Source organism: Erithacus rubecula (genome assembly GCF_903797595.1).
Source record: "Erithacus rubecula genome assembly, chromosome: Z".
Classification (NCBI taxonomy): Eukaryota; Metazoa; Chordata; class Aves; order Passeriformes; family Muscicapidae; genus Erithacus; species Erithacus rubecula.
The window spans coordinates 16,016,377-16,030,617 of NC_136661.1; the positions used below are offsets into that span (position 1 = coordinate 16,016,377).

The following is a 14,241-nucleotide window of genomic DNA, read 5'->3' on the forward strand; positions in this document are numbered from 1 at the left end:
CTGCTTAGCAAACACTTTGGATTCCCTGGCATGCTCTGTGTTAATGTGGCACAGGGATGGCTGGCTGCTGCTCAGGAGCATGTGCCCTGCTCTGGCCAGCCTCCTTGCCTCAGAAGAGCAGAGCTGATCTCAGCTGGGCTTTGTAGCACAACCTGTCCTGAGCAGGAATAGTGAAAATGTGTCTGCCCCCACAGAAGAGGTTGCAGAACCAAACAGGAGGCTGAAGAGCTGGTGCAGAGAGTGTCTGAGCAGGTAAATAGGATGACAGAGTGGGCCCAGCCTTGATCCTGGCTGAGTATGAGGAAACCTGGATAAAGAAGGAACTTGACATATGACTGGGATGCCTGAAATATAAAGCTAGGCATTTTTTATTTGTTTCCAAGCAAAGGGCAAAATTATGGTTGCAATTTTTGTCCTGTTCTTTTTCTTGTACAAAAACATAGGGAATATGGCCAAGCTTCTGATCATTTTCATTTCCTTAAAAAAAAACAAAACAAAAACAAAAACAAAACTGTTTCCACATTCCCAAGGAGTCTGAGGACGTATAAGCATAGAAGAGCTGGATTGCAGCTAGAAGTAGGAACACGCCTTCAGGCTGAAAGTTCTACCCACAGTTTTCTGTATTTTAGAAAGAGAAAACATAACAAATAAGCAGTCATGACAACCTTGGAGAAAACTCTCTTTCATTGTTTGTGCCTAGTTTACTCGGACAATGCTATAGTGCCTAATAAAAAGCCATTGCTGGAAGGTAAAAATAAAATACAAAGTCTCTTTTCATCAATATGAAACATCATGAAAAGACCAGTCCCTGCAGCCTTCCCTCATGTGAAAGGTGTTCACACACAACTGGGTTTGCGAGGACTAAAGCATTAAGAATACAAAAATAATGGTGATTTTCTGTGTGTTTAGAGAAAGAAAGTTGAGGCACCTTGTGTTTTCAGCACAGGGTGAAATTAGTTTTTCAGAACTGTAAGAGAAACATGGCATTTGCAGGAAGAAGAGCAGTGGGAACCCCAATCCTGTCCAGGCCTGGGTGCTGAGATTGAAGCTCTGCTTGTGCTGCAGCACACTCCCTGTGCTCCTGCAAAAATAACACTGCAATGCTAATTTTAGCATCAGCTATAATACAAAGCAATTCAAGGCATCCACAGTGTATTTCATGAGGACAGTATTTCTCTTTTGCTTGTGTAGTTCCCAGGCTGCAGTGCCATTCTGTTCACCAATCTTAAACAAACACCGCCCTTGAGATTTCCTAAATAGTTCAAAGTGGTGTCTAGGGAAACATTAGAAACATAGATATGGAAAGCCAGAATATGTTTCAGATGAAACCACTTTGAATGTCCATTTTTGTGCAAGTTCTGGGCTGGAAGATAGTATAAGACAAGAGGTTTTTAAGATAAACTTGTCAAGAATAATGCTATGATAACAAAGTTTTCTGAATACTTATTCCTGATAAGTTTTTCAAAAGCCCTTTCCTCATCATTTAATTCAATTTTTAATATAAGAAATGTTTGATGAGGAAGAATTAATGGCTGTGAATTTTCAGTTCCCTTGAACTTCTGACTGGAATAATTTCTATGTTGTTTCACTGCTCATTTGTTATAGGGAGCACGTACAAATATATTCACTGCAGAAACCAATGTACAAGAGGCAGTACTCCAAAAGTCAGTGGTTGACAGCAGAGGCCATTGTTGCCATAGTTATTTTTGATTCTAAATACAGGGAGAAGCTGCAGTAACTGGGATGTCCTAGTTAGCAACACTAACACTGTCTCATCAGTGGATAATCACTGTTTACATTTGCTGGATATCAGCCCACAAAAACTCCTGTAACACCTGAACCTTAGCTCTGATGAAACATAAGAAGGCAGCTCATATTTTCAAAAGCAGCAGCAGAAATCACTAACATGAAATATCATATATAGGACAATGCCTCCTGATTACCACTCCTCATTTTTCTCTTGAAAAAGTCTCAGGACATTCTCTGGCCTTTATTCATCACTGTCACGATACATCCCTAGTTTCAGGAATGTCACAGGTCATGATTAAAATAGCTGCCACTTTCCCATCCCTTTTGTGATATTTTTGCAATGTGGGATAAAATTGTGCCTCATGTATCCACATGGGGGAAATCCAAACTCTTCTCTCTGCCTTAATGTACTCCACCAGCTGCTATACAACATCCTGGAAGCTAAAGGAATATTCTAAGAAACCATTACCATGAGTCTGGTTTTATTCTTGTTCTCTTTTTGAATGTGGCCCACTTTTGTAGACAGGGCACTTGGCCAGCAGGAGTTCTGGAGTGGCCTGGTTTGGTTAGTCTTGGCTCTTTATGACAATATCATCACATAGCACCAAGACAGTCAGTCCTGTGCTCAGAGCCCTGAAGATCAGGGCAATCTTTCTGTGGCATTTTCTGTGATTCCCATAGCTAGATCCAGAGGAATAGAACCTTGCATCTCTCCTATGTGCTCAGAGCTACACAGCCTTCTCCAGTTCTTAACCAACAAAAGCCTGCTGGTACCCACTGGAACATCCACCAGCCCCAGTAAAGTTTAGCCCAGAGAGTGAATCATGGACCACATCTGACTAGTGCAACCCTTTTGCATGCAGGGTATTAAGCTCACAAGAGGTCACACACGTTACATATGGCACAAGTGTAGCCTACTAGCTGCTTCAAGACATTCTGCTTACCAGGACATCTTGCCCAGAGTAAGGATGTTTGGGCAGGATGGTCAGGATGCTGGGGAATGGGACAGATTGAGGAGGCTGCTGGACAGCCACAGGGACACAGTCAGCACATGGACAAGGTGAAAATGTGGCCAGAGAAGATCAAGAAAGCAAACAGTCTGCTGTACCTGGGGGATGGAAGTTAGGACAAGAAGCAGGTGGCCAATCTGTCCTGCCACTGCCTCCCAACACCATCTCCTGTTTTCTGTTCTCTCTCATTCCTGGTCCCAGATCCTAGTTGACTTTCAGCCACATTCCAGGCCTGCCTGCTTGTTTAACCATCCTCAGTCTACTAATGTTTTTATTGGCCAAAGACCTAAACACTGGTTCCCGACCACGCTGCTGTTGCCTTGCTTTGTGGTCTGCCCTTTCCTTCCTGGCTCCATTTGTTAGCATCCTTTGCTGGAGCAGCAGCAGAGGTGCAGGATTGCCTGCCCTGCCTGTGGTCAGGGAGCTGTGTTGGGTGGGGGACAGGGGGACAGCATCCCAGGGCAAGCAGCCTGGCAGACAGGATGTGATGGGCTCTCAGGCAGCAGGACACAGGCTGCAGCCAAGAGGCAAAATGCCAAATTTCAGTGGTGGCAGGAGGAAAGGACTTCCTCAGCAGCCAGGTGGGAGCTGCTGCCATCCAGAAAAACACCAAAACTGGGCCTGGGGAGATGTTTCATCCCATTATCCCCTATTTTGTTTCTGACTCATTCAGTCTTCTCCAATTAAAGCACCTAGTCATCCTAGCAAACTGACCCTGTTTCAGGGGGCTGGACAAGAATCATAGATGCAATGACACAAGAAAAAAATCATACAAATGTTTTGAAATTACTCCAGCAGCGGAGGGAATCTGCTAAACAGAAAACATAAGGGGTCTACCCACTCCATTTAGCATTTCTTGTGTGCTTTCCACAGGTTAAAACTGATTTGAACACATCTTTCAGAGAAAGAGCCATCCCTCTGCCTTGACAGGTAATCATAACCAGCAAGTACAGGGCTTACTGGCACTTAAAATTAATTTAGAGCTCCTTTGGCCCCAAAATCTTCTGCATATCAGTGAGAAAACTGATAGGCTCAACCATGCAGCTTCATTCAAGTGTACGGCTTGTCCCTACGATGAGTGTGAATGTTTTGGAAGAGAGTACATAAATGAAAACTGTCCCAGTGCAAATGGTCTTACTTAGCAGTAGGAGAAAAACTTGAGCAAGGAAGTTTTCTAGACTCCTCCAGTATCAATAACATTGAATTATAATGTTAATACAGGCATATAAATCTGAATTTTGCATACTAAACATTTACAGGACACAAATCAGTCTCTAGTGCATCTGACTCCATAAGTGCAACTGCTAGATTGGTGACTGTGCAGTAGCTTCTCCTGCATTTTTATTTCAAGTAAAAGCACTTTTTGCCACTGTGTTTTATGTAGAGCCTAATCTTGTAAACATGCATCACGTGTGCTCTGATGCTTCTTTTCAGTAACAGCAGATGAACTTATGTTTGTATGACCCAATGGCATATTAGTGGGATACTGGGATTAAGCTATTTAGATTCCCAAGGCTGAAGTATTTTGACATCAATGCAGAATGGAAACTTGTGGATCCCTGGGAATATGATTTTTCGTCTTGAATGTAAGGCCCTGTAAATTTAGGCAGGTGCTGAGGCAAGGCTTCTGAAGCTAGCAAGTCTCAGATGCATGATGTCCAGGGGTACCTACAGTTCTGTGCCTATGGCCTTACCAGCTGCTTGCCTCATATCCCTGCAGTGTATAAGCTCTGTAACACAAATCTGCAAATGGTAGGATTTGGCAAAGAGTCAGCATAAAACAGGAGGTGAAAAAATCTTCATGTGAAAGTATGTTAAAAGAGAAAGCAGAAGTTTTGAAATCAAAGCAAATCCACTTATCTTCTCGTTTCTGCTTTCCAAGAAGAAGTGAAAGTGTTACAACATAAAAAAGTTTGATGCCGCTGGTGTATTTAGCATCAGAAAACAATGAAACTCTTGTGTCATTAAAGCCTGTCATGAAGCACCCGAAGCCAGGGCTGCAGACAGCAATGCAGGTGGCTCCCTGGAGAAGGACCTGTGTCATTGGAGCTGAATTTGCTGCCATGCAGCACTCAGATAAGATATGCAAAAACAGCACACACAGCATGCTTGTGTAAAAATTGCATGAGAAAGATTGCTTTTGAGCAGGAAGCTTCCCCATTACAAGAAGCATCTGGAACTAGGTCTGTGTTGCAGTCTAAAAGATTATTACTTAAAACACTACACAGAATAATGAATGCAAAGGCCTTTGCAAGTAGGCTGGGGGAAATCTAGAGCTTCACAACCAACCAAGTGGGAAAAGATGTAGGTCTAAAACCTATCTGAAGATCTCAGTCATTTGGCAGCTATGTTGATTGATCAAATGAAAATGGATCTACAGTATGCAGCAGACTGATTTGTGCCCCCCTTCCCCACAAGAGGGTACAAGAAATCAAGGAGGTAGGATCAGGTGAAGTCCAGATCAGCCAGCAGGATCTCTGTGCTGGTTTGTGCACTCGTGGACACAGGGACAGAGGCACAGACCTGCCCCACTGCTGCCTCATGACCAGGAGAACTGGCTCACGTGGCATTCTGCATAATGCTGATGTATTCATCATTTGCCTACCCTTCTCTATCCCAGCTGAGTCAAAGGAACATTCTTTAACTAACATTTGTTCAGGTGTTGAAAAAGAAAATTAAAGTGTCCACCTATTTAATTTGTAATACATTACTGAATGCATGACTAGGAATGTAATGCAGCTGACCACCAAAGCTTAAATATATCATATACAGAAGAACTGCATAGTAAGAAGGACTTTTTTCAGTGCAACTAACCATTTTACTTATAATACAAATAAAAATAGGAGAGTTGCAACAGAACCTTTTTAATCTGTGATGCTGCTATGGGATGTGTTATCTAAAATATTCACACAGAGAAGGGTAGCCAAGAGATGTGAGTATCTCTTGCTACATCATGAAGGCTCTGAGTAATCACTTGTCAAATGCTAACATTATATAGAATACTTTAAAAATCAGTGAAGAAGCTAGAACATGTTAGACCCATTTACCACAGCCTAATCAACCAAGTAAGCTCAGGTCATTAAACTAATTATGAGTCGCTGAAATAATTAAGGATTCCCTTCTCGCATAATATTGTTGGAATTGTCTGTTACAGAACAATTGCATAGTAAACACTTATGCATGTGTTTGGGCAGTTGATAAACAGCCCTTGTTTCTGAGAAACCTTGGTAACCTTTGTGAGCAGTGTTAATGACAAATAATACAAACAAACAACATATGTTCAGAGAGGTTTTCATGGAAAGATCACTTGAATGGGGAGGGGGAGATAAAGGATAACCTGATAACTGGCACTTAAGAGTGGCTCTGTGAACTGTGGGATTCATTTCCAGACAAATGTTCTCTCTATCCTGTTTGCACAGAGCAAAAGTAACCCCTGACGACTGATTGCATTAACTGGATGTTATATTAACTGGATGTCTGCATTCCACAGATCTTTCCTCAGGATTTATACCATACCAGGTCATTTCTCATATTCATGGTTAATCTAGAATGAAGTCAGAAAACAACTTGACTTTTTCTGACAAATATCCAACAAATGTTACAGTAGTACCAGTTGCAGCTTTCTGGGTAAGTTGATTCTCATTCATCATAGCTCTGTACACAGATACAGATACACATATTTTTGTGTTCACAATCAACTCAAACATTAATACATGAGCTTAGCCCAGACTGAAATTAGACATATTAAATTATTCATTCTAAACACTACATTTGCTGCTTATATTTAAAATACTGTTCTGATTTCATCTCATTTTTTCTTTTCTGATGCCAATTACACATTCCATTTTTCTCTTAGAGCACAGCATCAAACTTTAGAATTAAAAGCAGGTGCAGATGCAAGACTGGTCAGGGCCTAGTCTCAAAGCATTAAGTGTCTGCTAACATTCATGACATATTAATTGAGGTCAAATTTCTGGGAAAGCCACAGGAATCTCCAACCTGAACTCAAATGCTTTCCAAAGGAATCCATTCTATTATCTATGCAAATCTGCCCTAACAGTACTGTGAACAGTGTAAAATATCAGTCAAAACATCAGTCACTGTATGGTGCTCCAACCATAGAAAATATGCTTTTGATGAGGAAAATACTAAAAGCTTAACATGACTGAGAAGAGAGTGTTTCAGCTGCAGGCAAAGCCTTCTCCCAGTCTCTCCTAGCCCTCTCTCCCTACATTTCTCCCAAGTGTGGGGCCACCCAGAGAGACAATGGGGCTACATCCCTGATCCAGGAGCATGCCAGGCAGGGCTAGTACAGGAGCCAAACAACATTATATCGTTCAAGCCTGAGTCTTCTGTGAAAATGATGCCTGACCATCACTTTCACAAGGGTCAGTAACCTCTGTGGGAAATATGGAAGTTAATCTTTTCCCTCTCTTTTCCCAATTACTGTCCTGCTAATCATTAAAGCAATTCCTGGGAAAGAAAAAAAAAGATGAGGGTTCAATCCCTAGGGGCTGAGGTGAATCTACAGCCATTTTCAGGGTGGTGTTGCTTTAGAAGGAGTTAAAATGGTAGATTTTCAGAAGAAAGCATAAAGCTCATTTTGGTTTTGATATTGCTTTTTTTTTTATTAGCTGCATATGACAAACTAAGAATTATTTTAAATCCAGAAAGCAGTCACATAACAATGATTTTCAACCTCTTTTCTCTAGGGTTGGCAATTCTTGACACAGCACAGCACAGTTCAGTGGATATCAAACATCCTAGATGTCATGATCAGAAAAACTCTGAATTCAGAAATTAAGATGTTAAAAAGCACACAGTGTTCATGTATCAGTGAAAGGACCACACTTTATAGTTTATTTCGAGGTAGGGGTTTTGCTGGGTTTCTGGGGTTTAGTTTAGTTTTCTTTTGGAAAATGACCTGACAGGAAACACAAACAGGCATTTGCAGAACTGCATTAAAATTACTCTTTATTTTCCATCACATTTTCTAGCATCTATGTTTTATTATAAACAGTATAAGTGAACCTGGGGAAACAACACAGTTGAGTGTGAACCCATGAAAGAGTTATGCAAATTATTATGAGAAGCTCTTACTGGAGACTGACTTTTCTTCCTTTTGCTTCCTTCTGCACATGTGTGCACTATCCCTGAGAAAAGGGGCATTTCATCCCAATTCTGCTATGACAAGTAAACCTTAGTTTATTTTAGAGAAATTAGTGTCTTCATTTTTTAAAAAATTCAATGTTTATATTTTGCATATTTGTTCATAATGGAATTCTTACCACTTTAGGCCAACATACATCCTTCATACATTCTTAACGGTTTTTCACATTCGCACAAATCGTAGAAAAGTTAAACATCAATCTTACCACTATGTGGGAAGTAGGGAAAAATGGGAAAAACTGAAAAAAGAGATCAAGATCAAGTGGATTGCCATTGAATTACTTGTGGTTCCTGGCTTTCCAGTGTAAAATGGTATTTAATTCCACATATGAGTGTGCACGTGTATGTAAATGTAGGTTGTATAAAGAGAGAGATGCATTTATTCCTTGTGCACTTCTTGCTGGCAGGCCTGTTTCTACAGAATAAACAGATGTGTGTGTGAGGCTTTGTCTCTTAATCAAGACAAACCTCAGTTGAAGGGTATTCAACAGAGATGTCATGGACACTTGTCAGTTACATTTCACTTAAAACCAATCAATTTCTTTTCCCTTGGTTTCTCTTCACCTGTCATCTCTAATCATCTGCCAAATCTCTTTCATTGACACCACTTCAGCTTGGTTGATGATCTATTTCAAACAGATATTTTGAATTCCTCATGTATAAAGCTTTTATATATTTTCTTCTTGTTTGGGAAATTATATTTTTGATATCTGACAAAAGGGTTTGATTATTTTTATGACTTCACCCTATGGACAACTCAAACAAAACCCCTGTGCAGGCCCCTTAGTACAGTGAAATATTTTGAATATGAAGTTCATACATGTGATATCAGGATATATTTCTTGACCTTCATAGACTTAGCCCAGAACTGACAGTAAAAGAATTTAAAATAATTCAAAACTAAAATTTTAGATTCTGCTCTATTATTATTGTTTTAGACAGGTAAAAATATTCTCCTCTCATTATAAGTGCATATATTTTTAATGCCATATGGTATCAATGATATCCTGTCTTGTAAGCACAAATAGCTCAGTGTGTAAGAAGGGAAAGCCACAACTACAGGCACTAAATACTTCAGCATTTTTCATTTAAAGGTCAGTTGAAAGAACCTTGAAGATGTGATCATTAAAGTCTGACTGTCTTCACTTTGCATGCAGATGATTTACAGCGCTGATGCTAGCTGTACAATAGATTGAGGAATGAGGAATGTGTTTCACATAGTTTTCTTAAACATGTATTTGTTGGCATGTGCTACCAGGTCAGATAGACAGCTGTGGGGTGATCTATCACAGATCTCACAGTAGTTCAGTAGTCCTGGAGCAGAGATGCTCTCAAGAAGAGAATGGAACTAGCTCATGGCAGTGAGAATTTGCAACTCTCAGAACTGGTTGCGCAGACCAGAAATACTGTCTGTTCAGCCTGGAGAAGAGGAGACTAAGGGGAGTCTTCATTGAAATAACACCTTCCTTGGGAGGGGAAGAGGAGGGACAGGCACTGATCTCTCCTCTGTGGTGGCAGTGACAGTACCTGAGGGAATGTTCTCAGGTTGTCTGAGGAGGTTTAGGTTGCATATTAGGAAAATGTTCTCTACCCAAAGGGTTCCAGCTGGGCACTGGAGCAGCCTCCCCAGGGAATGGTCACAGCACCAAGCCTGACAGGGTTCAAGGAAAGTTTAGACAATGCTCTCAAGCACAGGGCATGGTGCTTGGAGTTGGTGCTGTGCAGGGCCAGGAGATGGACTCAGTGATTGTTATAGGTTCCTCCCAACTCAGCATATTCTGTATTTCTATGAAAAAGAACCAGCTAATAATAGTGCACTCCTTACACCTTAAAGCTCTGTTCTGGGGCTAAACCTGCCAAGACAGAAGGAAAAGCAATATATTGAGGTTCTTTTCTGAATTAAATCAATATTTGTGAGGCAATGAAGAGCTAAACTATTATTATTTTGTGAGCACAATGCTTGTACTCACAAAGCCTCTAGAAAAAAAAGAGCATAGAATAAGTCAACATCCACAGCACTGTACTCTGGCTTTCTCCACACTACATTGTCTAGTCCTATATCCTGATTTTATCCTTCAGAGCTGCACCTCAGTTTCATACCAGTGATGCTGCTGGTACTTGGCAAAACAGTGGCTACTTTATTTCACATGCCAAGAAGTGAAAGTGAAAAAAGCACAGAATAATAGTCCTGAGGATGAAAACTGTGGGGGCTCAGAGGACATGGGGGAGAAAAGCAGTGTGGCACAAACATGGCAAGCTGGGGACCTGGCTTAGAGCATTACTGAGCTCTGCCTTATTCACAAACATAACCACAGACTGACAAGAGCCACACCAAAGCAGACCTGCTAGGTCACCACACCAGCTCCAGGCAAGCACTGGGGAAATTATTCATGGATAGCAAAAGATATCAGGCACAAAATGAGAAGGGCTACAATGATAGTCACTATGACAATGATGATGCAATGTGACAGTGACAGAAAATGAAATTATACACCAGTATATCCAGTATTTTCTTTGCATTTAATTATTTTTGTTTGTAAAAACTGAAAATGAGGCAAGTGGCTGATTGGGAACTACGATTTTTTTGTCTTTTTGTCTACTATGCTGTTTCCAGCTATGTCAAATAGAGAGTATAGTTGAGTCAGTGCAAAAGTCACAGACATTTTGTTTTCCTTGTCTCTGACATGTTGTGTGTCTTTATCAGTAGAACTATTAAGATAATGAACCTGTATCAAATGGAACCTTAGCTGCCCTCTGTTTTATGTCAAAGCTGGCTGATTGAATGTTTTTGATCTTTCAGCTAAGACATCAAGGCCAGCATTCTTAATAACTCTCACTAGACAAAATAAAGTCTGTGTCTGAAAAAAAAGGCAGGATATCATTAATTTGTTTCTAAACAAACAGGGAGTTATAACAGCTCTTTAATCTGAAAATGATAGATCCTGAGGTGGAATGAAGCACCTGAGTGCCAGCCAAGTTCAGTGAAAAGTGAATAGAGAGTATGTCATAATTTATTGTGCCATTGATATTTTGTGATTTACAAGAAGGCATTCATTGTGCTGGAAGCACTTGAGAGAGACAGCTATTTGTGATCAATTGATGTATTTGCTATATGTTCTTCCCTTTTGAAAGATTCTCTGTTTATAAGGTTTTTAGGGTCGTGGTTTTTTGTTTTGTTTTTTTTTTTTAATCGTCTCAGTTATTTCATTATATTTCCAGGAACTTCAGCCTATTAATTAAAAGCAAATGGGCAAACCACTAGAGTACTGTAGGTTACTTACTGGAGCACGCATACCACCAGCCTGTATTTATGAATGCAAAAGTGCAAGCTGTAATGCCTTAATCAGTGAATTCAGAACTTACAGTGGTTGAGGACAATATCTTGAGGTGAAGACTGAAAAATAGTTTTACAGATGTGGGAGGTCTTTCAGGATTTGCCCAACCATGATTAGATAAACCAAATATTCTCTTTCATGATGACATTCATGGAATTCTTTGAGGACAGTAAATGAGCAGCAACTCATGATAATCAGAAGAGGATTAGAGAAAGACATGTCAGCAAAATACAATAAACATATTGTTTAAAAGTTGAAAAATTGCACATATGCAATTCCAATGCTTTGTTACCAACATTACAATAGGACGAAAAAACATTGCAATAGAAGCATTCACAAAGAAATTTTAAGAAACCAAACCAGCAAGAAGTCTTCTTATATCAAAGGAGAATGAAAATGTTTGGTGTTTTGGTGCTGTGTTAGACCAAGGCATGTGCACACCAGCTGGTGTGTCAGTCAGCACGGCCAATGGCAAATCTAAGCAGGACATCTAGAGCAGTGTGCTTTTCAACATTCTGCTAGCAGCATGCTCCATATCTCACTTGTAACAAGACACAGCAGACACTTTAAAACTAAGTAAAAGCAGATTTCAAGGGGCATCATCATGAGACATTCCAATTTATGGAATGCCTTGGCAAAAAAAAAAAAACTAACAAACAAAAACAAACAAACAAAAACAAACCAAACAGGCAAAGACCAGAAGTCACCTTCAGACCCAGGATGTCTAATGAACTGAAGGCATCATTTCAACTTAGCCTTATTGGCCTTTCAGAACTGATGTCTGCAGTTTTGTTTGTGCAAGTTTCTATATCTTTACTTTCTGAAAAGTCAAACCACAGGTGAAATTGCTTTAGATCAAGCTGATGTGCTTTGCTTTGTAAGTGCTCCAAACATACTGAAAGACAGTTAATATATCAAGCCAGTGAGCACTGAACTTCTTATTGAGTGAACTTTTAGATATTGCTTGTTCCATCACCCCTCCCCATAAAACCAGAGAAGGACAGAAAGCACAATTAAGATATACAGAACTTGTAGGAAAAACAGCAATACAAACATTATATGGATATGATGAAGTTGTCAGTGGTTTCTAGCAAAATCCAGCTCAATAAAAGTTTTGATAAAATAGGCTGCTAGTGTAATGCACAGAAGAATTAAGACATATTTTTTTGCATGTTGAGAAGGGTATATCACAAAGAGCTTACTAACAGACTTATCAGTAATGCAGAAGTAAGCAACCTCATTTTGGAATGTCCTCAGCTGAAAAAAAAAAGTGTACTGAAAAAGAATGGATGTATCTGAAGTCATTGTTGCGTGAAAAGCAAAGTATTGTAATTATGAACACAATACTTGTTATAAATGCTAAAAACTGTGCCAAAAATGTGATAAAATCAAGCAACTGCACAAATTTTAAAATAATACTATATAATATTATATAACATTATAATATTTTAAAATAATTTCCCAGGTATCTACTGGCATAAGCCAATGTTAGCTTTTTCATGGCAACATTGTGGACATTGTCTTCAGATACTGAGATTCTTGAATTTAGTGAATTCATGACAAAGCAAAAAGGTGAAGTATATATAGCAGTGTGAAAATAATTACCTCCAGAGAGACACGTTTATCTTGGCTTGGATTGCAAGCTAAATCTAAGGTAAATTTTATCAAGCTGTTCAGTAATTCACACAGTCTTTCAAGGAACTACTTGTATTTCACATATGACTTCAGTGATTACAGAGAACATGCCTTTGAATGTGTTACTTTCTCTAATAATCTTACTATTGCTCAACTGATTCAACCTACTGAAAGGCAAACTCATATTTTCCACCATCATGGATTTTTTTTTTTGCCACAGAAACTAGCACAAGAATTAGACATATCTAAGATAAAATCTGCATAAATGCAGGATATTTTCTTGTTTCAGTGGCTTTGGGTAATGTTACTGTAATTTGACAGCAGCTTTGAAATCATTAAAAAATCTGACGTCACGTCAATGTCAATTCTTAACAATGGGAATTTCCACAGAAGTTCATAGGAGCCATGTCATAGTGCAAGAGTGTGTGAAGACATCAGTTCTGTGACCCAGGGACCCTGGAAGACCACGAGAACATTTTTAGTGTTCTGTTGGCAATTCAGAATTGCCTGATTTCATTTCTCTTTGAAATCCTGCAAAAGAAGCGCATGAGCTCTTTCCTGCTTCTCCAAGTGTAATTCTATTTCGTGTATTTCTCATGTGCCCGGCATGTTAACAATGCCATTCATCTGACATGCTTTCCACATTTGGTTCAGGATGAGGTTAGCTGTGTGCTAGCATCCTCTGTTTTTGTCTTGGCTCTCAGGGACTCCAGAGTGACTAGCTCAGAGCCTGGTATCTTCAGTGCAAAGGAATATCCACAGCACAGTTTAGTCAGACAGATCACATCTAGGGAATTCTAAGTACAATGTACAAGTACAAACTTATTCTGAAAGAAAGAGGATTGCAAACTATGCAATGCAATCTCTTCCTCGTAGGATCTCAGTCCAAAAACCAATCCCTGTTTACATGAGGGAAACTCTGCCTTGGGAATTTACCCCGGTCAGCAAAGATAACAAAAAACTACCAAACTTGTCCAGCTATCTTTTACAGGAAAGTAAACATCTTCTATTGCAGCAGTAGCTGGATGCTGTCTTGCATCATAATAAATTATAGGAGTCAGTTATATTCCCTGACAAAAATTTCAGAGACACAGTAAATTAGCTGAGTTCTGTGTTTGTTTGTTTGTCTGCACAGTGTTAAGCACCACCAACCACGAACCTTCATTAAATCCAACATCTCTGACTTAAAACCACATGTTACAGTCATTTTTGAGGTAAATATGGTAGGAAATTTGAAAGACTACAATCTGACAGTCTTTTAATTACTGTTCTGTTCCATATACGGATATACTGAATATTGTTTGACAGTCTGGTCAGTGTAGAATATTTTATCTAGAGCTGTA

The 14,241-nt window shown here is 39.6% G+C and overlaps 1 long non-coding RNA gene across 2 annotated transcripts in view; it reads right to left on the reverse strand.

Moving 5' to 3' along the window:
• Positions 1 to 371: 371 nt before the first annotated feature.
• LOC306814498 overlaps positions 372 to 14,241 on the reverse strand; it is a 102,161-nt gene continuing 88,291 nt past the window's right edge. For both annotated transcript variants that reach the window (XR_013777180.1, XR_013777181.1), the window contains exons 2-3: positions 2,694 to 2,857; positions 372 to 618 (exon numbers count right to left, since the gene is read on the reverse strand). This is a non-coding gene — a long non-coding RNA (uncharacterized lncRNA). The remainder of the gene's footprint in view (positions 619 to 2,693; positions 2,858 to 14,241) is intronic.